The sequence below is a fragment of the Vicugna pacos genome, chromosome 12 (genome assembly GCF_048564905.1).
Source record: "Vicugna pacos chromosome 12, VicPac4, whole genome shotgun sequence".
NCBI classification, from domain to species: Eukaryota; Metazoa; Chordata; class Mammalia; order Artiodactyla; family Camelidae; genus Vicugna; species Vicugna pacos.
Genome location: NC_132998.1, coordinates 29,499,270 through 29,523,061, shown reverse-complemented (window position 1 = coordinate 29,523,061; position 23,792 = coordinate 29,499,270). Strand labels below are relative to the sequence as shown.

The window sequence follows — 23,792 nt, the reverse complement described above, 5'->3', positions numbered from 1 at the left end:
AATGGGCTAGGGTGTAATGTGTGGAGATTTGTGTGTATGTGTGTGTTTTAAAGGTCCCCAGTGACTTTGATTTATAGTGAAAATAATTCTGAAGCATCATGAAAATTAGATTCTGGTGTCAGGTCTACTATGCGACAATAGTCAGGACACTACAGCTCTCTGAACTGTAAAATCCAAAGTCCCATTTAATTAAAAATTTTATGAATAAAGTATATCAGCTAAACAAAATAAGGCCTGACAATGGTAATCAGTATCCTTGGACTTTAAGACGGGTACATGAAACTTCGGCATGTCAACAACTGACACAGAAGAGAGTTTGTTTTAAGGTGAGCATACGCGTGATGTTATCCCAAAGGTCTTAGGTACATTTACTGCCCCCACACAGTGTGTTAGAAGCCAGCAGAACATCTGGCACGACTCCCAAAGAACAGGGATGTAGCAAGTCGTCAGTGCAGACAAATGACACTTTGAAGATTACTTATCAACCACCGAAGATTTCATTTTCCACGGCTTGTTTGGAGACAGTGTGGTCTGATGCATGAAGGAGGGGAATTTAAGCATTTCTGAAAGTTGGTTCCTGGCACTGGCCTGAGCATGACCCTCAGCCAGGTTTCTTACCTCCATTGAGGAGTATTTCTGCTGACACCGGGGACGTGACTGGTTGTCGTACTTTGTGACACTGGGTGAGATGTGGGGTGAGGTGCAGTCATCACTGATTTAAGTGCACAAACCTTGGGAGCTTCAGACAGCTGTCACCTACAAGAAACAAACTGAAATTGTGGTATATAGACAGTTTGAATCCTTTCTTTACCCCTAAATACAAGTATGGCTGAGAATATTACTTCATCACTTGAAGTATCACTCTGTGAAAATGGGCCTAAAATTAATATCTACCTCATACAGGTGTTGAAGCACCAAATAAAGCATCCAGAACCTCGTGCTATCTGAATAATGGGATCCAATATCAGAATAGTTATTATAATTCTACCTATGATGCAAGTGGTTTGACTATGAATAATCTCTTTGGAGATAGGCTTTGGGGAGGTTTAAGATTTCCCCTCCCTCCCAGGGAGATACCTACCTTTCAACTGGAACTTATAGAATATTTACAAATTCTGTCTCTAAACCAGACCAGAGAGAAGGTATGAATTTTTTCCTAACAAGAAAAGCAGAAAGCTAAAAAGCAATGTATGATTTTAGAAGACTTATTTCATTTGGACCAATGGATAACTTTTTGTTCCTGAGAGGGGGAGGGCTCTTCATGAGAAGGACAGTAATGTTATTATTCATGCTGTAGCCAGCCCACTTCAACTGCTGGTCTTCACAATGCCTACAAGTGTAATAAAAAAAAAAAGAATACAAAAAAACCACTTGCTTCCTTTTTTTATGAGTATTGACATTCTTGTGCAGTATTAGGAGAGCTAATTTAGCTTCCAGTTCTAAGAATTTTTGAATCTATAGCCAGTAATTATTGGCATTCAGAGGTACAAAAGAGGAAAACAAAGCTTGCAAATTCTAGCACATTCATGTGGGATTGGGAGCTGAATTAGGATCCTCACACCCCATTGAATGATCAGCCCCCCTATTAGAGCCTTATTAAAATGGTAATGATTATATGCCAGCTATAGGCAGGCAGCCGCACCTGTCAAAAACTACCCCGATTATCCTGTTCATTGAACTGTCTGGCTCTTGAATCAGCGTCTCAGGTTTACTTCTCTGTGAAGTCTTTTTCCCCCATCTTAAATTAAAAAAGATACAAGAACAAACATTTCCTTAGGGTCACAGAACACTCTTGTAGTTCATTATATCTTTTCCTCATTTTCTGTTTTCCTATCTGGAATGGCAATACGATACGGGAGTGATCCCCTCTTTGGTTTGGGAATAGAAACAGGAAAAAGAAACAGAAGAAATGTAAAGTCCCATTTAAATAAAAATTCTTATGTTAGCAAAAGACAATGCAAATCTATAATTAATCTAAAAACTGAGATTATCTAATTATCAATTACAAATACTGTGATCAAGCATAGATTCTTTTTACTCATGCATTACTTACCAAGCCTAGAGATCTGTTATCCTTCATTTAAAAGACATTTTGGGCTTTCATCTATCTTTTGCTTTTAAAAACACAAAACAATAATGTGTTCCATTTGAAATCAGTTTTTTCCCCTAGATGAACTATACCATTGAATGCACAATGCTGTTTTCTTACGAGACTAATTCTACCCTCACTGGAAGGAAAAGTGTCTTTTAAAGTACAGTCATCCCTCCTTGTCTGAAAGGGATTGGTTCCAGGACCCCTGTGGATACCAAAATCTGCAGATGTTCAACTCCCTTATATAAAATGGTGTAGCATTGCATATAACCTACACATATCTTCCCATATACTTTAAACCATCTCTAGATTATTTATACATAAATACTATGTAAACAGTTGTAAATAAAAAGTAAGTGCTACGTAAATTGTTTGCTTCAAATTCAAGTTTTGCTTTTTGTAACTTTTTGGTAATTTTTTCTCAAATATTTTTTATCTGTGGTCAGTTGAATCCGAGGATGTGGAACTTGCAGCTACAGAGGGGAAAATTGATTGTGGCCTTTCATCTAGTGGTTTGTCAAATTCCATAATATAAGTGACCATCTATATAAAAGGGTACCAAGAGGTTGGATGTCATCAATAGTACTTGTGACAGATGCTCTAATGGTAACTGATCAGAGCACTTGGGGAGTCGGGATGATGTGCAAAGAAAAGCAATTTTTTGTTTGGTGTGTTTTTGTTTGTTAGAGAATAGCTTTCTCTGAATCCTAGCATTTAAGGGGAACCACAAAGGATTTTCGTTTCCTACAATAGCTACTGGACTGAAAAGATTTCTATTACCTGTCAGCCACGAGTCTCAGTCAGCGGAGAACAGAGCAAGAAGAACACAGGTTTTTCCATCACTTGCTTTTTGGTAGAATGTCCCCCTGCAGGTATCTTGAAGATCCAGGAAGCTAATAATAGACAGAAAGAATCTTAAATTCCTTGACACACTCTTTTGTTAACTGGCAGGAAGAAAAACAGGATTCAAATTTGGGATTCTGTGACATTAACCTAGCTGAAAGCACCTTGGATTTCCAGCCGCTTTGATATTCCCACGTGAAAATATTCACAACTCGGCCCAAGTTAACTGAAATCTTAATTACACTGAGTTGCTGCTTCTATTACTGTAACAACAAAAGAATGCATCCTTTACAGTGATTCACAATTCATCTGAGACATTCTTTCTCAGGACGCAATTTATTTATTGAATGACTTCAGTGCGATGTATTCTCCTATCTCCTCTCCTCCAGGCCACCCAATCTACCCTGCCCTCAGCCAGCCAGTGTTGACTGAACAGCATGCAGTTCCAACTGAATAACTCTCAAACTTTTGTTGCCACTTTTTAAAAAGATTGCATCATGAGATAATTCACTATCGAAATAATTGATTACTATGCAGCCAAGATTATCATTAGGGTATCTGAGTCCTCAGATTCCTTTCACAGTCCTTAAACCCCTTGACCTTGCTATAGCATGAATAATTCTTTGCCCTTCTGCCCAGGACCATTCAGCCTGACACTTTGCTGATATATCGACATCCTGGGTCTCCTCCTGCTTCCCTTCTTTTTTCTTTCCACACTTTTCTTCAGTATACTATAAATATACTACAATATACAGTATTGTTTTATGTGCTATATAATGATATATTATCATATCATAATTACTGCTACCTAGATTACTGTAGTAGCCCTCTAATTGTTATCCAGCATCTACAGTCTATTTTAATATAGCAGCTGAAGTGATCCTGTGAAAATATAAATCAGATCATGTCACACTCTTACTCACAACTTTCAGTGGCTCCCCATCACATTCAGAGGAAAATACATTGCCCTTATACTGGTCTCCCAGGCCTTACCGGTTCTGCCTCCAGCCCTGCTTTGCCTACGACATCTTTTCCTACAACTCCATTTCTTGATGGCTCTGATCCAGTTGCACTGATGTCCCTGTTGGTCCTTGAACACCCCAGCTGCTCTTCTGCCTTAAAGCCTGTGTCTCACTGTCCCATCTGAACATTCTTCTCTCAGATTTGTGTAGGACTAACATCTCACTCCCTTCAAGTCTCTGTTTAGACATCACTTTCTCTTAAAGTAAAGAAACAATCCCCTTTAAAATAGCACCCAAAGTAATAAAATATCTGGGAATAAATCTAACCAAGGAGGTGAAAGAATTATACACAGAAAACTATAAACCATTGATGAAGGAAATTAAAGAAGACTTTAAAAAATGGAAAGATATTCCATGCTCTTGGATTGGAAGAATCAATATTGTTAAAATGGTCACACTGCCCAAGGCAATCTACAGATTTAATGCAATCCCTATCCAATTACCCAGGACATATTTCACAGAACTAGAACAATTCATAATAAAATTTATATGGAACCATCAAAGACCTAGAATTGCTAAAGCATTACTGAAGAAAAAGAAAGAGGCTGGAGGAATAACTCTCCCAGACTTCAGACAATACTATAGAGCTACAGTCATCAAGACAGCATGGTATTGGTACCAAAACAGACATATGGACCAATGGAACAGAATAGAGAGCCCAGAAATGAACCCACAAACCTTTGGTCAACTCATCTTCGACAAAGGAGGCAAGAATATACAATGGAATAAAGACAGTCTCTTCAGCAAATGGTGTTGGGAAAACTGGACAGCAGCATGTAAAACAATGAAGCTAGAACACACCCTTACATCATATACAAAAATCAACTCAAAATGGATTAAAGACTTAAACATAAGACAAGATACAATAAACCTCCTAGAGGAAAACATAGGCAAAACATTATCTGACATACATTTCAAAAATTTTCTCTTAGAAGAAATAAAAGCAAGAATAAACAAATGGGACCTAATGAAACTTACAAGCTTCTGCAGAGCAAAGGAAACCAGAAATAAAACAAGAAGAAAACCTACGCAATGGGAGAAAATTTTTGCAAGTGAAACCGACAAAGGCTTGATCTCCAAAATATATAAGCAGCTCATACGACTCAATAAGAAAAAAATAAACAACCCAATCCAAAAATGGGCAGAAGACCTAAACAAGCAATTCTCCAAGGAAGACATACAAATGATCAATAGGCACATGAAAAAATGTTCAATATCACTAATTATCAGAGAAATGCAAATCAAAACTACAATGAGGTATCACCTCACACCAGTCAGAATGGCCGTCATTCAAAAATCCAAAAATGACAAATGCTGGAGAGGCTGTGGAGAAAGGGGAACCCTCCTACACTGCTGGTGGGAATGCAGTTTGGTGCAGCCACTATGGAAAACAGTGTGGAGATTCCTCAAAAGACTAGGAATAGACTTACCATATGACCCAGGAATCCCACTCCTGGGCTTGTATCCAGAAGGAAATCTACTTCAGGATGACACCTGCACCCCAATGTTCATAGCAGCACTATTTACAATAGCCAAAACATGGAAACAGCCTAAATGTCCATCACAGGTGACTGGATAAAGAAGAGGTGGTATATTTATACAATGGAATACTACTCAGCCATAAAAACCGACAACATAATGCCATTTGCAGCAACATGGATGCTTCTAGAGAATGTCATTCTAAGTGAAGTAAGCCAGAAAGAGAAAGAAAAATACCATATGAGATCGCTCATATGTGGAATCTAAAAAACAAAAACAAAAACAAACAAACAAACAAAAACAAAGCATAAATACAGGACAGAAATAGACTCATGGACAGAGAATACAGACTTGTGGTTGCCAGGGGGGTAGAGGGTGGGAGGGGATAGACTGGGATTTCGGAATTGTAGAATAGATAGGCGGGATTGCGCTGTATAGCACAGGGAAATATACACAAAATGTTATGAAAAATCACAGAGAAAAAAATGTGACAATGAGTGTGTATGTGTCCATGAATGACTGAAAAATTGTGCTGAACACTGGAATTTGACACAACATTGTAAGATGATTATAAATCAATAAAAAATGTTAAAAAAAAAAAGACATCACTTTCTCAGTAAGATCTATTCCCAATAACCCTGTTTCAAACTGTACTTGCCCCAGGGACTCCTGATTCTCTCCACTCATCACCTTTCAACATACAACATAATTCATTTATTTATTCTGTTTATTTTCTTACTTCCTCTACTAGAATGTAAGTTCCAAAAAGGCAGAGTTTTTCATCTGTTTTGTTCAGATCAATTTCTGAAACATATCAGGTGCTCAATAAATATGGAGAGAATGAATGGTACAGTATTAGAATTCAAAAGAAGAACTCTAGAGTATTAGACTCTCTGGTCTAGTGGTTCTTGACTTGGGGGATCTCTGAAAGTCATGATGGTTGGTTCTTTTTATAATTTTAAGAAAGCCTAGTGAAAATTAAGTATTTTGCTATGATAAACTTGCCTAGTTCTGTGGTTCCTGAACTGTGTGTTAAGGAACACAGGAGTGAGGGGGGCATGAGAAGGTCTCAGTGAACTCAGAGAGACACTACAGGATAATTTTATATTTCTGGAAAACAGAAGTACTCAATATCTGCCAGACATCAGGGAAATTTTTAGCTCAAGGTAGTTTACAATTTCAACATTAAATGTGCTACATTTATTTTGATAATGTCTTATCTGTCAAAGTGAGTTTTCCACAATTGCTGTAATAAAAAAGCAAGTGAATGCCATGTGAAAATCAATGTGGAACAAGAGATAATTTATCATTATCTGTTATAATTTGTTTATAAATCTGATTTCAAGATCTGCAAAGGTGCGCAGTGCCCAATAGGCACATACACCTATAATTGTGGTTTTATAAGAATGAACTAAAAAGTATTTTTAAAAGTTAGGTGTATTTTTTTCCCAAATGGCTACTAAGTTATCAGGACATAGATACCATATAAGTTGTTTGGATCTAAGTACTTAATAAACGGAACTGGTAGACTTTATTTTTTTGGCCTAGGAGGACCATGAAAAAAATTGGGGGGCCTAAGAGTGCCATGAATTGAGAAAGTTTGAGCACACCTGGCTTACGCACACAAAAAATTATTTTATTGATTTCGGCTACAATCATCAAATTAGTGTAACTTTGTGGTCTCATGTTTATGAAAAGGTCCAATTGGCAATACTATGTATGTTTCTGGTAGAAAATAAATCATTAATGAAAAAAATTAATCATTAATAAATGTTCTTTCTTAGACTAAGTCTTTCAAAATATAAGGAATCAGAGGAAAAGATAATTAAAGGGTCCTTGGTGTGGGGTGGATAGAGAAATTAGATCTTGTCCAAGGGCCTGGTTTAACACACAAGAAAGCTAAGACCTGTCAAGACTGAGTGAGATGACCACAGTCACACCGCTGCTTAAGGAAGAACCAGGATCACTACCAAGTGTATGTCCCTTTTCCAATGTACTTCACCAGACTTCCTCCCTAAGCCTGTATGGAGTTTATGGAGGGGTTTTTAATACAGTGCTATGTTGGTAGGTAAATGATCATTCTTCCTGTGCTCTAGTGAAGAGAACTTTCCTCTCCATGCTGTGCCCATCGGGCCAAAAATAATTAACTAGAATATACTCAAAAAATGCATGCTAAATTGAATTATATAATAACCACCAAATCTATAGATCATATTTCTTAATCTCAGAAGTATATTGATGATAATTAACCCAACAGGGAAGTTAGAAAAACCAGTTCATTTACAGGAGGAAGGAATCAGTGCTGGTTAGTGAATTAATGCATTAAAAACTGAGTGTGTTGAGCAGGGGTTCTCAGAGATGACTTTATTTCCCAGCACTTTTTGTGAAATGCTAGAGAGAATACAGCTCTAGAGAGCTATGTACGGCATTCACAGTTAAGAGAAATGTTTGATTAAGAAGTCAAAGCCTTAATCATTTTTTTCTGTAGCTCATGCGTTAACATTTGAGGATAAGAATATTTTAAATGTCATCCTAGAATAGAAATGCCAGTCTTATTTACCAAATCCAAGCCAGTAATCTGAGAAACGTTTGTAACTGTAAGTATCTAGAGTTGTATGTATACAGAATAGTTTCAAAAACAAGAAATAAGAAAATGCAGAAAAATTCCTGCTTCTTTAACATTTTGTACTCCACAGATGGTCCCCTGGCCAACATAATTTTCTCTCTCATTTTGATGATATGGGCTGGAAAATGTCTCAAGCAAATTAAGCTAATGGAGGTCAGTGTGTGGTATGTGCCATTAATTTGAAGAACAAGGAGATAGATGGAGGAAAGACAAGGTAATGATTTGTGACAGGGGCCCCCAAATTCGATTTAAACAATTTAATTACCCTTTTCAAAGTCCCCCAAAGTAATGTGCTGCAAAGCCCTTCATTCCCCACCCATGCAGATGGGACACAGAGACTGCTCTTAATCAGTTCTATATCACTTCCTCAGTGACATGCTGTGGGGATTGCAAGACAGAAACAAAATGAACCCCGATGTGTCCTATTGTAAAATGTTAGAGGTGGCCAGGCAGCAAAGAGCTGTTCTTGTATGGCTTGAAGGACAAGAGATGGCAAGCTGCCTGCGGAAAGACCTTCTGAGTGACTTCCTGCTAGGAGCACCAGGCCAATATTGCCAAAGTAGCTCCGGCATTATAAAGACTTAAGGAAATTTCCATCTGTAACAGTCAGTAGATGCAAGGCAAATTTAAACTTCAGCCACAGCTACATAATGGGGGATCAGCGGGAGCATATACTCTTGTCAAGGACACAAGCCCTATATTATGCTAAGTGAGACAAATACTGTATGATATCACTTATACTGGAATCTAAAAAATACAACAAACTAGTAAATATAACAAAAAAAGACGCAGACTCACAGATACAGAGGACATATCCCAGTGGGGAGAGGGGAGATAGGAGGGGCAATATAGGGGTAGGGGGTTTAAGAGGTACAAGCTACTAGGTATAAAATAAGCTACAAGGATATATTATACAACACGGGGAATATAGCCAATATTTTATCATAACTATAAATGGAGTATAACCTTTAAACATTGTGAATTGCTATATTGCAAATCTGTAACTTTTATAACATTGCACAGAAACTATATTTCAATTTTTAAAAATATTAGGGGAAAAAAAAAAGACATAAGCCCTAAAAGAGGCTCAAATCCTGGTTCCACGGCCTTCTAGCTCCCTAAATTTGGGCAGACTGGTTAATGTCTCTAATCCTCAATTTTTTCACGTGTAAAATGGAGATAATAGTAAAATCTATTACATAGGATCCTTAGAAGGAATAAATGGGATAATTTACATAAAACTTTTGTAACCAAATCACACTGGTGAAGGTCAGAGCTAACCTACTATGGACACCAAAAAAACTTTTTAAAAAAGGACAGTATAAGAAATTTTTTTTGTTTGTTTTTCTTATTTTAATAATTGTGAAAACACTTCAAAGTCTGAGTTTTTAGTTATCATCTGAGCACTTCCTTTGGAAACCAATGCATGTCATCACTTACCTTCAAAAGGAGCAAGAGCCATGAGCTTAACCTTGGCGTTGTGCACCTTCAACCACAGCAGTAAAACCCATGTGTGAGTCAGCAGTCTTTTGAAAGTGTTGCGTGAGAGAGGCATCAAAAAGCAGGGTGGCCCATTAGGAAACAGAATTCCCTTCACTTAGGCATGTCTTCTGTATCTGAAACAGATTGCCCATAGAGGAATTTCAGAGTATTTTATAGATACACAGCCTCTGCAAGGGGCTGCCCCTACAATAATGCACAGAAGGACTGCACAACCCTCGTGCTATTCTGCATATTCACGGCATTAATAAAAGCAGCTGGGTGGATGTGAATGAGCACAGACTACAGTCATTAATTTGTGTCTGGCACATAGTAGGGGCTCAATTATTGGAAGGTATGATGACGGTAATAACGGCGACAGATAACCATAAAGAGAAACCACATCTTAGGAAAACACACACAAGAAATTTGGGGACATACTGTTTGTCAGAACATCGATAATAAAAACTTGCTTCTCCTACTGCAAATATTTTGATTAGAAAGTGACATCTACCTAACTATTGTATTCGTAAGCCCCAAATTTGCAAAGAATGTGAACCAGATGCAATGCTCCAAAATGTTTAACAGCTTGATCACTTCTTGTGGTACCTCTAGGTTGAAAATGCAAAGGCACAGGTCCACTTGTTGACAACTTTGTGACATTGATTACTTAATTCAACAAAAAATTATTTAGCATCTACTCATGTATATATGCTAAGTCAACTAAGACGAGCAAGAAGGAGAAATAGTTTTCTAGCAGCTCTCAGTTTAGCAAGGGATTCAGACACAGAAACCAGTAATTAAAAAATCTAGTAGGGTCTGGACTAGAAAAGAAGTATATACAGAAACACATACAGAAGCTGGACACAGCAGACCTAGAGGCCAGGGCTGGGGCTTGGAGGGTGAGCTGAGGAGTTTAAGATCTTTATCACTTTGACCACCACCTACTTTGTCAAATACAAAATGAATTACAACAGACACTTCCTTGCAAGAGCTCTGAAAGATTAAAGAATTATATTCAAGGAGAGAAAATTTTATCCTTTTAGTGAAAACAGAAAGCATTTTTCCAATGTATGAAATGCTGTATTTGGAGAATCATTTTTAGTGCTTCTGGACTTCTGGCAAATATGACTAATTCTCAACCACCTGGGTATCAAAACATTGCACAAACAGGAGTATCACTTATCTTTCTAAAAATCTAACAATATAGCTTAGACAGTTCGCATGACATTTTATAGACAACTTTCATTTCTATATACGGTGCAAATGCACCAAATTATTCAAGAATAAAAGGATACACATCCCTTGAGTAGATAAACTGATCTATTTGGTGCAATCTCCCCTTTGATCAGAAAGTTCACTTTCTTTTCCAGACTAGACAATAACCCAATCTGGCCACACTGCAATTTTTCTGTTATGGTCTTAGTACATGCTCAGCCCAACTCTGTACATTACATGTAATTTTGGTTGTCTCTTGAATAAGGAAGTCAAACCTTATCTGTTTGTGCTGTTCAGATCCCCAAGGCAGGGGGCCATTGGCCCAGTGTCCTGCCTCTGGACCCACACATGCCAGGCCCACGGACTGGCCCACACTTTGGTGGGCAATCTTGCCCGCGGAATCGGTGAGCTGATGATGAATGGCTGTGAAGGCTTTGTGATTGCTCAGGCTCCTTTGTGGGACCGGACAATGGAGGAGGACACAAGTCTGACTCAGGAGAGCAACGGATAAAACTGCTGGGCAGGATGGCGGGCTCCTGCCGACACGACCACTTGTTGACATTGAAAGGATTTCACAACAAGTGAGCAGAAACAGAAACGATTCTGTTCGGCAGGGCTATTAGTTGCAACGTGTGGCACCAGAGCGGTCACTCCTGATGTGTTTCCTCACTAATGAGCTCTGAATGCCCATTAAACTGGGCTGCTATAGGCCCAGAGCCACTGGGACAATGGCATGCATGAATGCCTTCCCCTGTTGCTATTGGTTGGCCTAAGGAAGAAACAACTGGTATCACTCAAATTTAAATGGAGTTGACAGTACAGTTAAATGATCATTAATTAGAGTTTGTGGTCAGATAAAGACTCACAGCCATTTCAAATGACAAGATAGGTTAGCGTGACTCCCTTGGGAGCATAACCCAATCTGGTCCTGCCCTATTTCTTGGGCCATGTGGAGGGGTGTCCATGGGATTTCAGACAGGGTTAAATAATCTGTATAAAAGTATATTGGAGAGGACAGAAATAAAGCCATATGATACACAGGAAGTTTTAAAATGACTAGTAATACCTCACAAAGAGTGGTGAGGACTGAATTCAATTGTGTAGGTGAAAAGTCCTTCATCTGGGATGTGGTGGTGTGGTAGAAGTGAGAAAGACTTTGAGTCAGAAAACCAGGCTTGAACCCTGGCTCTTTATTTGTTGAATGACCTTGAGAAACTTTTAAAACTCAGGAATCTCCGTTTCTTTATCTGTAAAAATGGGGATAGCCACAATCCCAAGTTCACTGAGTTATCATAAGGAACATATGAGCAAGACTTGTCACTTATGTTGACTCACACAGCTGTTGGTTCTCTCTCATTTTTGAGCTACATACACTCTGCAGGGCTATGACACATATATCAGGCAGAGTGATCTACCAGGAAGAGTAGAGGTAAAAACTCTTCCAGTGAAAGGGCAAATTTAAACCCTGTCTTCCAAACATTTCATTCTGAGAGGAACACTCTAAGCTGTATAATACCTCAGACTAGCTCAAGAGAAATATCAATTACTCTCTGAAAGACATGTTTCCTAATTATTCATCTCATGATAGTCTCTTCAGAAATGACAGCAGGAGAGCTGAACGAAGAATAATATTTCACAGCAGTCATTATCACCAGAAAATTAACATCTTGTTCAGAAAATAAGAAATGTTCTCATGTTCATGCTTGACATCAATGAACATCCCTATGCTGATCACTCCTAAATCTCTATGTAGAACTTCATTTACACTACTGAGATCCAGATCTAGAATCAAAACTTCCTACTGAAAATATCCTAATGGATATTTCACAGATATTTCAAACTTAGTATGTCTACAAAAGTGAGCATTTGCTGTATGATAAACTATCTCAAAACCCAGTGGTTCAAAACAATAGCTACTAATTTAGCTCATGATTCTGTGGGTTGGCAACTTGGGCTCCAGCTGGGTGGTTCTTCCAGCACTGGCTGGACTGACTTGTATGTCTGTGGTCAGCTGCCTAGTAACACAGGGGGCTGGCTGGTCCAGGATAACCTCAGTCAAGGTGATTTGTCTCCATTGCACGTGGTCTTCCATTCTTCAGTGGACCAGCCTAGGTTTGCTTGCTCACATGGGGGTTACATGGTACCAAGAGAAAGAACCCAAGTGTTCAGGGACTCTTGATGCCTACACTTACACCTGCTATACCATTATTTTCTCAGAATTGTACTGGCCAATCAATGCAAACCTCAAGGCCAGCCTAGATTCAAAGGGTGTGAGAAGAGGGGGTGGAATAGATTCTACATCTTGGTGGTTAGAGCTGCAAAGTCTCAGTGCAAAGAAGTATGGATAGGGAAATAATTAGGATCATGTTTGCTGATAACCCCAAACTGAACTCATGTTTCCAATGAAAATTTTCTCATCCCTGCTTCCCCCAATTTAGCTAAAGCCATCAAGACCTACCCCAAATCCTTCAAGTCATTCTGGGACATTTTGCCAGGAAGTGGCAAAAACTACAGTCGAATTATATCTGTCTAAATGAAGGTACCTGTGAGCACTTTCAGTTCTGGCAGCATGGGAGACAGATCCAATGCAGAGCACCTTCCTGAACTAAACACACACGTATTAGATAAAAGATAATACAGTTTATTTAAACATACATAAGTTCAAAATAAAGAAAGAGAAACTCCCAGGTACCAGAATGAAGAGCTAGAATGAAGACTGAACAAATGAACAGGATGGCAGTCCGGAGGATGCCAGTTCAGGTGCATACCCCAAAAGCTAGGAGTTGGGTTTTAGGGAAAGGAGACCAAGAAGATGTGACCTTGGGCCTGCCTAAATGTGCAGCTGGAGGTGAGGCATGTGCATAAAGTTCTAACCCTGGTGGGGCTGCCTTGACACTCAAGAGTGGGGGAGAAAACCCCTGCCAACAAGGTCATGAAAGCAGCAAGAATGCTGGTCTTTCCTTAGGGCTCTAGGCAGGATACAAAAACCCCCACTTTTCCCATGAAATAGCAAAGCCCAAGCTTGAAATATCTGCAGGTGAGGCCTTGGAATGTATATTCCCAGAATGGGCTGATAATCTAAGAAAAGAAATATGTAAGAATTTGTCTTAGCTAGAAACCAGAAGCAAATGAACCTACTACATGGACTGTAGAGACACTTCTTCCCTGGCAGGTGGGGCCAAAGAAAGAAAATAAAGATGAACTCACAGTCCAAAATTACAAATTACATGAGAAAATGATCGACTATAAGGGAGAATCAGCAGACACAATAAAGGCTGAGCACCTCCACAATTCAAGATATTATTATATCTGAAGGAGATAATAAAATAGGAAATAAAGACCTTAACTTAAAAAATAGACTAAAAACTAAACACAACCAAATCTGCAGAAACATTAAATGGAACTGCCTAAAATGTAATTTTAGTTAAATTAAAACCTTGATAGACAAATTAACAGCAGATTAGGAAAAAGGATTTAAAAAGTAGTGTTCTGGAGCTAAATATGAGGAAATTACACAAAATGCTGCATAAAAGGATGAAAAGAGAGAACATCTGAAATTTTGAATGGATGTTCATGACAAGAGGGATAGAATACAGTGACATAATAACATGTCAATACGTATTTGGGAGGAAGAGATTTGAGAAGAAATCTCAATTGAGAGAAAATATTCCAAGATATAATAATGGAGACTTAAAAAATTTTTTTTAGAAACATGAACCCTTAGATTGAAGAAGCACATTAGTACCACGTAGGGTAAAAGGAATAAACCCACATCTGATAAATCATAATGGGACTGCAGAGAAATCTTACTTTAATATAGCCATATAGCAAAAATGTATTGCTCCCGAGGGATGATAATTTGATTGACAAAAGACTTCCCAATAACAAAAACAGAAGTCAGAAAAGGATGGAATAATGTCCAGCTTAATGAAAATTCAAGAGCGAGAGTGAAATAAAGATATTTCAGACATGTAATGACTGAGACAGTTTATCATCCACAGATCCTCAATGAAATAAGATTACTAAAGGATGGACTTGAATAAGAAGGAAGCTGAAAGGAATGGAATGCAAGAAGCAGTCATGGGAAAATAAGATGCTAAACATGAGGAAAAATGTAAACAAACATGGACTATTTTCTAAAAAAGTAATTTGGGGAGGTTTTAAAAAACCAACATGGAATTATAATTTTAGAAAATAACATAAAATATGGGATGAATAATCTAAGTTTTTGCTTCTTTTAGAAGGAAGGTAGAAATATTGCTAAACTTTACACTCTGTAAATACAGTTATAAATTACAAGTACCCACTAGAAGTACAAAAATAATATGCAGTTGACTCTTGAACAACACAGGTTTGAACTGCGTGGGTCCACTTATATGCAGACATGTTTTTCAACAAACATACTGGAAAATTTTTTTGAGATCTGCAACAACTTGAAGTATCCCTCAGATGAATCATGTAGCCTAGACATATTGACAACATTTAGAAAAAGTTAGGTTTATCATGAATGCATAAAATATATATAGATGCTAGTCTATCCTTACATAGGCATAAGGTGAGTGATATTTAATATAAAATTAGTAATGTGTTAGTTTTCTTACTGTTTTATAACTTTGCTTTCAAAAAAATTACTGTACCATATGCCTCTCTCTAACTAGAAAAACTGTATCAGCCCATCATCACAATTAAATGTTCTTTAAGTAACAATGTTTCTAATACTACAGTATGACTATAATACTGTATGCTGTAAATTTTTTATAACAATTCGCTCATTAGTGTGTAGACTTGGCTACTGTGAAGCAATCATATGGATTACACCAGGCTACTACCATAAGCAACCATATTGCTGCTTCTTTGTTATCAATGCATGAATCATTATACCTGTAAGTAAACATAAGTTTCTTTTTCAGGTTATCTTTTACTTTTGATGTATAATATTAGTATCGTGTTTTATATCAAATAAAACAATACTGATGTAGGTACTGACAGACAATTCATTTTGAAACAGATGATGTAAACTTACAGTATTGATAAATACAGTGCTGTAAATGTATTTTCTCTTCCTTATGATTTTCTTAATAGTATTTTCTTCTCTCTAGCTTACTTTATTGTTATAATACATATAACATACAAAATATGTGTTAATCAACAATTTATTTTATTGGTAAGGCTTCTGGTCAACAGTAGGTTGTTAGTAGTTAGGTTTCGAAGGCGTTGAAAGTTCTATGAAGATGTTTGACCACACAGGGAATTGGTGTCCCTAACCCTCACACTGTTCAAGGGCCAACTGTATATGACTTCTAAAGACTGATGGTGGGAAAAGAGGGAATAAAGAAAAGTCAACTGATTTTAAGAAGGCAGGAAAAGAGGGGGAAAAAGAACCACCAAAAAAAAGACGTCATGAGAAAAATAGAACTAAAAACTAAACAACAAAAAGAAATCATATATATCAAAAATCACAATAAATACAAATTTGTTAAACATACACAAAATATATACAAAAGTCATAAATAAAATACCAGTAAATCAGATCCAACTGTGTGTGTGTTTAGATGTAGGATTTATCATAGGAAGGTAAAGGTAATTAAATATTAGAAATACTTACTAATGTAATTTAATCACATGAGCAGATTAAAGGAGAAAAAAAATGGTCATTTGGAAAAATATAGTAAATACAACACAATCATAATTTTAAATTCCAAATAGGAATTCTCTTTATCTCTTAATCTGATGAAGAGAATCTGCCTCAAACTGAAAGCAAACATCATAATTACTGATAGTAGCATTCCCTTCACAACCAGGAACAAATTAAGGATACCAATTAACCTCTATTTAGCATGTATAGATAATGATTGTAATCAGTTCCGATCCAAAAAATGTGGATTATCTAGAGACTTAAATAAAATATTCATAAAACACATATATCATAAAGGACTTGTATCCAGAAAATAAAAACAACTTTTCCCAGGATATATAAATAACTATAAATTATCTATGAATCTAGGTAACTATTTAAGTAAGGAAGTTACCTAAAGTGTGAAAAACCCTATGGAAAAAGTTATAAAAATCTGTTAAAGGTACACAAGGGAAGATAATCTTTGGAGAGATAGATATGTCCAGGGGAGGACTTAAAATTATAGAAATGTCAGTTTTCATCTAATAAATCTCTAAATTCAATGCAAGTAATCACAAACCTAACAGGGTTTTTCATGTGCTTGCCAGAAAGCTAATCCTAAAATTTGTATGGATGAATAAAGGGTCAATAATAATCAAGACAATCTTGAAGAAGAATTTGGAGGGGAAATCTGCCTGGCAGATATTAAGAGTTATTATGAGCCAGATTAATAAAAGTGGGGTGATTCTGTTGCGGGTGTAGAGAAACAAACCAGTGAAACAGAATAGACAATTCAGAAACAAGCGTACACACACACACTTGCTTCCCTGGATGAAGACAAAAGGAGACTTGGATACAAAGGCACCTGAGCACACGTGTGCGCGTGGGTGTGGCGTAAAGCTACTGTATGAGATAGGTGCCATTACACATCCATCAGGTGAGAAAGAACCATTTACTCTCTGGTTCTGGGACACTTGGCTTGCATTACAGAAAAAAGACCAAACTAGATTTCCACCTTACACCTTTCACAAAAAACAATTCTAGATAGGTCAAAGTTCTTGATGTGAAATGCAAAACTTTAATATGTTTAGAAGGAAAATAAGAAAATATCTTTAAAATATTTGGATAAATAATGATATCAAAACCAAGACACAAAAAGCATAAACCATAAGTGAAAAAACTGATTATAAATAACACATTAAAAGTTAAATATCTGTATAAAAATAGGCACCATGAAAAAATGAAAAAGACAGATTTTTTAATGCAAATTAAAGGGCTAAAGGCAATTTATTAGGATCCAAAAGAGATAAACAATTTCAATTCATTATTAAGTAAATGAAAAACAATCCCTCCTACATCTCCAGCTCTCTGGAATGAGAAGAGGTTATGAATAAATAATTCTTAGGAAATAAAAACCACAAAAATATCATCCATAGTAATCAGAAAAATTCAATAAAGCAACAGTAAGAGATGAGAAACACTTCCAGATTGTAAAACTAAATAAATCCGATAATGTCAGATATTTAATAGTGTCCAGTATAAGGCTTTGATGCTAGAATCAGGATCTCCCACAGACTGCTATAACCTCTTTGGAGAGGAACAACCCACATGGTCCATCAATAAAGGATACATAAATATACTATATCATGGAATACTACAGAGCAGAGAAGCCAAGGAAAAAGATTTATAAATATCAACATGGTTAAAACCTAAAATAAATTTGTTGAGGGAACAAAGCAATTATCCCAAGTGTACCTTGAATATGATACCTTTTATGTAAATTCTCAGAACATACAAAATAACATTGCCTGTTGTTTATGGAAAATGTGTGTAGTAAAAGTGCAGGAAGGCAACTTTACAACCTCAGGTAAGAGTTATCTCTGGGAGTGGAAAAGCTGATAGGGAAATCTATTTTCTTCAAATCTATTTTATTTAAAACAAAAGCTCTGAAGTTATCATGACAAAATATTTTTTGAAATCTAAGAAGTGGATTAAAAAGTTTTATATATTACTTTATGAACTTTTTTCATGTTTGAAATACATCAAACTTAAAATAAAATTTTAAAAATTCATACAAAGTTTGTGACTAATGCAAACACTGAATAAATTACCAAAAAATGTAATGCTGAGATTCTGGAAGCATTAACTTTTAGTAATTTATAGCAAATATGTAAACAGATTTTAAGCTGGTAACACCAGATGGGATGCTTGGTCATTTTTAAATGCCATGTTCTCCACATTCTCAGCATCGATGATGGTAGAAAGGGCCAGACAGCACTAGGCAGCTCTTGCTTTTTATTAAACCCCTATTTGCTTTGGCTGCCAGGAAGCACAGAGCCCACTAAGTTATTAGGCATAAATCAATTTAACCTAGTTTGGGATCTTATTTATTTATTTATTCCATCTTTTGCCTGGTTTTTTATCTTTGATTTCCCTTTCAACATCCTTCCAGTCCTTTACTTTAACCAATTTCAACAGTGCTGAGGTTTAGAGACCCTGGTTTTAAATAAGCTGAAATTTAATATCGAAGATTTGGAATAGGCTATCGCTTTTTACATGAAACTAATTGGTTTTTCTTAGATGCAATAGAATCCTTCAAATAGGTGTCTCATACACCTTATTTTGTGAACAGTTAGATGGAGTTTGGGGCATGACAATACCAATTCCAACCAAACTACACCTTTACTTCATCAATTACATGTCTCCTTTCAGTAAATGAGGCTATTTATATGAATGCTACAATAGATTCAACAGTTAAAACTTTTTTTGTCAAACCATAGTTTTTCTTTAGTCTAACCATGATTAGTAATTGTTCTACCACTAGGGGAAAAAAAGGAGGTGTTTTCTATTTTTGCTAAAATATTCTAACAAGGTGGAAGATACTCAACTGTAAAGAGTTTGAACTGTTCAAATAAAATGTTGCATTCTCCATTTTAAAGAAAGAATTTGAAATTGTGGAAGGAGAAAGCCAGTTGGAGCTGCTGCCATTTATAGGAAAGTGTGGCTAGAGAGAAGAGACCAGTCTCAGGAATCAGAAGGCCTGTATTTTTTGTTTTGTTTTGTTTTAGTTGAAATATAGTCAGTTATAATACATCAATTTCTGGTGTACAGCATAATGTCCCGGTCGTGTGTGTGTGTGTGTGTGTGTGTATTCATTTTCATATACTTTTTCATTGAAGGTTATTACAAGATATGGAATAGAGTTAGAAGACCTGTGTTTTAATCCGGTGCTTCTCGAAGTGGGGGCCATGGAGCAGTAGTGGCATCAGCAACTCCTGGGAATTTGGGAGAAATACAAATTCTAGGGCCCCACATAGACCTGCAGACTCACACATTCTGGAGTTGGGGCCCAGCCAACAAGCTCTCTATGTAACCCTGATGCACACTCAAGTGTCAGAACCACATATCTAAACTCTTTCACTCCTATTTATATCCCTTGGGCAAGTCAGTTACCTTCTCTGACCCTCCATTTTTCTGCGTATTTCCTTCCCTGGATGGAAACAAAAGCAGATTTGGGTATAAAGGCACTTTATAAACCACCTCAAAGCATGATGCTAATATTATTAATCTTGGACAAATCAGAATCAACGCTATTGAGTTCAGAAGGCCCAGACCTCACTTACAAATGTGTCCTTGGCTTTCGTCGTCCTGTATCCCCAAAGCAGAGATGTCCGCCCCTGGCACAAGTGGCTCAGGCCATTTATCAATCCGATAGAAGGTTCATGGAAATGACTCTGTGTTTACCAGGGTAAGCAAGAAAACTTGCAAACCATGCAAAAAAGGAACCCCAAAACATTTAACGAGCGTTTGCATCATGGCATAATTGTATTCCAATGTACTTGGTCCTTGTTGACAACAAATTGCACACTGAACTTCAGTCTCACCAATAAAGTCTAAGAACTAAAAACACATCGTGGAAATGGCATTTGGTTCTGGTTGGTCATGCATTGCCTCGTAAAGAGGAAATGAAATCTTTATATTAATTTCTAAAGTAATAATTTTTAAATTAATCTCTTACACACTGATCTCCTTCTTCATTACTAAGCTGCCCTAGCACCAAATGCTCTCAGAATAACACAAGTTGTGGAATCTTGGCTAGATCCCTCAAAAGTCACTGGATTATTTTTTTGATTATGACTATAAAATAATCTGGAGATCTTTTAGTATTCTAATTGAGGTTCCAACATATTATGAGAGTATCTGCCCCTCCCCCACCCCAAGTACAGCTTGGCAAAGCCTCTATTTACTGGAAGGTAAGAGATCTAAATGATTTTATTTCCTTCACCTCATAAAGTCAAAAGAGTGTCTTAGAAAACTGTACAGACACCGAAGTAAAATCATTGTAGATGCTATTTTTATTTAGAGCGTGTAGAGAAATCAGTCATTTATTCACAGCTGATTTAGGTCTTGGTACCCATCTGTAAAGGTAGAATCGTATTACTCACCTCCCAGGATTGGTTGGATAATTTAATGAGATAATAAGATGTTTAAGTAATGTAAAAAAAATTAATGCAGTGGTAGGCACACAGTTTAGTGCTTATTAAGAACATACATTTTATCTCTAAAATTTGCTTCAAAGACCCAGGCTTGCTTTTGAGAGCATATAAGGACCTGTCCCAGTTCTACCTATAGCATCTGGGTTTCCTTCATAAATATGAATTAATTCACTTGTGGAAATCACGATTATAGAGGCAGGTTTTTTTTTAAAAAAAAAATAAACAATCATTTTTTTGTCTATCTACATAGGTAACAACATGAACAGGGTTTCAGTCATGGGGTGCTCTGGACTTGGAGTTTGGGTTATAAAAGAACATTTGTGAAACAATGGATCAATATGTGAACATATCATTGCCCCTGCTGATAAGGAGAGTTAAACAGAGCAGATTTTCACTGCCAAAATGGGGTGCTGATAAAGGTGTCCTTCACCTCCTGATGACATTTAAATTTGGGGTGTGATAAGGTGCCTGCTGCAGCCAGTATGTCATAGTGACCCTGGACCAAGCCCAGTTGTTCCATTACATTGTAGGCTTGTGACCTGCCAGCCCCCATCTTGGCCCCAAATCTCAAATAGCAGCAAGCGTTATTAATAAAAACAATGATAACACATTGAGCATTCACCCTGCGCCAGCAAAGTTCTGTCAGTGATTCAGCTAGTGATCATTTGCCTGTGGAAATGCTTGGAACATGCTGAGGGTTTAACAGTATATGTGACAAGACCAGCCCCTTCCCCCACCAAGTTCCCCATTAAGTTCTCTGTGTACTTATTATAGTCTTCACTACAGGGCAGATATATTTATCCCCACTGCACAGATTAGAATCATGAGGTTCAGAGATTGTATTCAAATCCAGATTTGCCTAACTCTTAATCCCATCTTATTTTCAAAAAGCCATACAGTCTCCAAAGCTTTCACTGTTTAGCCTCTACTGTCAAAAGAATTATAAACTCTAAATACTCTTTCAGTGGAGATTAGCCACTTTATGTTGACCTAAAGATCATTTGGTCTTTAAAATAGTTTTGTATGTTTGTGGTTGATAATGACTGTTTTGATATTTTAACAAAAACCTCCAAATGGATAGAAAAGAAGCTGCAACAGTGCAAAGGACCTAATTTAATTGTGTGAGAGTCTATTCATAGAAAGATTCTGGGATGTTCATATCCTTCTGGTGTGTTCTCTAAAGGTGGTCTGGCTATAGCTCTGATTTGTACATGAAAACCATGCAAGCCCCATGGTCTTGAAAAACTTAAAGTTGTTTTGTCGTCTATCAGGTGAAGCTTCTTTTATTATCACTGTAAAGATTAAACGAGATAATTTATGTAAAAATGTTTTATAAAATATAAACCACAAAGGAAAGTGAAGCATTAAATACTTCGGTGTCCTAAAAGTTTTAACTGGGGAGCATGAATTATGATGGTAAAGGGCCAGTGTTTTCTTAACTCCAGAGGCTTAGTGGGAGCTCTTGCCTGGAGGGAAAACATGCCAGTTATTTACGTGTCTGGAGGGCAGGCACCGTGACTCACCCATTTTACCTCCAGTACCTGGCACACACAAAAAGAACACTTAGCGCTTAATAAATTTTATGAAAAACAAATGAATGTATGAGTGCATGAATGAATGAATGAAAAGTTTTATTTGAAACTGTCTACTGGGGGGGGTGATAACGTAAAGGGAACGTAAGGCCCTGTAGTCCACCATCAGGTTCTGCTGTAACCTCAGTGGCAGGAGTGCCAATAGCAGTTAAGAGTTGGTCCAAAATCATGTGTGGACCTTTTGTATACTTTGTAATTTACTTGTCTTTCTAAGCCTTAGAACTCTTTAAGCACCTGGAACTATGGAGACACTAGCTTTTCATGTTGTGTTAAATTCATAAATTTAAGGAAACCTTAGTATTTAATACTTTACATTTCTGCAATTTATATTTACACATTCCTGAAGCTACAGCCCTAAGATTGCCTATAAAAATATATACAAAATGGGTGGTCACATGCCCCATTCGCCCAGAAAGCCCCAGCTGATAGCTGCTGTCCTGAGGGTAACTATTAATAGTTCTTTCATTCTCAAAAGTATACTGTTTTGGATAATTAAGATAAACTGATATGGATATAAGTTGCTGGACTCCTTTGCTACAGCTAGAACTGAGGGCAGCAGTGTAGTTACATGGTTGAGGGCACAGGGCTTTGGGGTCTAACAGCCTGGATCTTAATTCCATCCCCTTAATTTACTAGCTGTTTAATTTTAGGCAGTTATTTCACCTGTTGAATGCCATTAGTAATTCCTGTTATTAAAGCAGGGCTGATGATAGCCTCTACCTCAGTGGGCACTGTGATAATTAAATGATATAATACACGAGGAGAAGCATAAGGCTTAGTGTGTAATGACCACTCAATAAATACTGGTTATCAACTATGAATGCGGTCTTCTTTCCCATTTTTTGTGCCACTGAGGTGCAACACAGTCAGCAAGTGTGGTTGTTCTTATCTGGGACAGAGACTGCGGCGGCAGAGAGAACTGTGGTGGTGACTCGTCGATGAGGAGTGAGGATCGGGGATCTGACAGATCTGGATAACTTTTTGGAGAAGGGAATCAGTGTTCAATGTCTTCCCCACAACAGCTATATGCTCCACGAGGGCACGACCATCAGATGAGCTTTCTACTCTTTGTACAAATTGTTTCCCAGCACCTAGCCCAACACATGGAAGACAGGAGACATTTAACAAATATTAGCTGAAGAGATAAATAAATTGAGCTGAAGGGAATACCACCATAAGCGAATGTGTGTTTGCCCCTACGTGGAGTCACCATTCTGATCGTTCACCTGCAAGCCAAGCACTATCCTTCGTGAGAGGAAGAGGGAAGCAGCAGATTTTGCCAGCTCAATCCAAACTCACCCTTCGTTTTTTCTGTTTGCTCAAGATTCTTG

The 23,792-nt window shown here is 37.2% G+C and overlaps 1 protein-coding gene across 25 annotated transcripts in view; it reads right to left on the bottom strand.

The window, feature by feature from the left end:
- The window catches only part of PAH (phenylalanine hydroxylase), a 361,485-nt gene that overhangs the window by 160,789 nt on the left and 176,904 nt on the right, over positions 1 to 23,792 (bottom strand). For all 25 annotated transcript variants that reach the window (XM_072973153.1, XM_006205894.4, XM_072973150.1 and 22 more), the window contains 3 exons: positions 9,503 to 9,678; positions 2,873 to 2,985; positions 619 to 756 (listed from right to left, as the gene is read on the bottom strand). The gene's annotated coding sequence lies outside the window, so the exon portion shown is untranslated. The remainder of the gene's footprint in view (positions 1 to 618; positions 757 to 2,872; positions 2,986 to 9,502; positions 9,679 to 23,792) is intronic.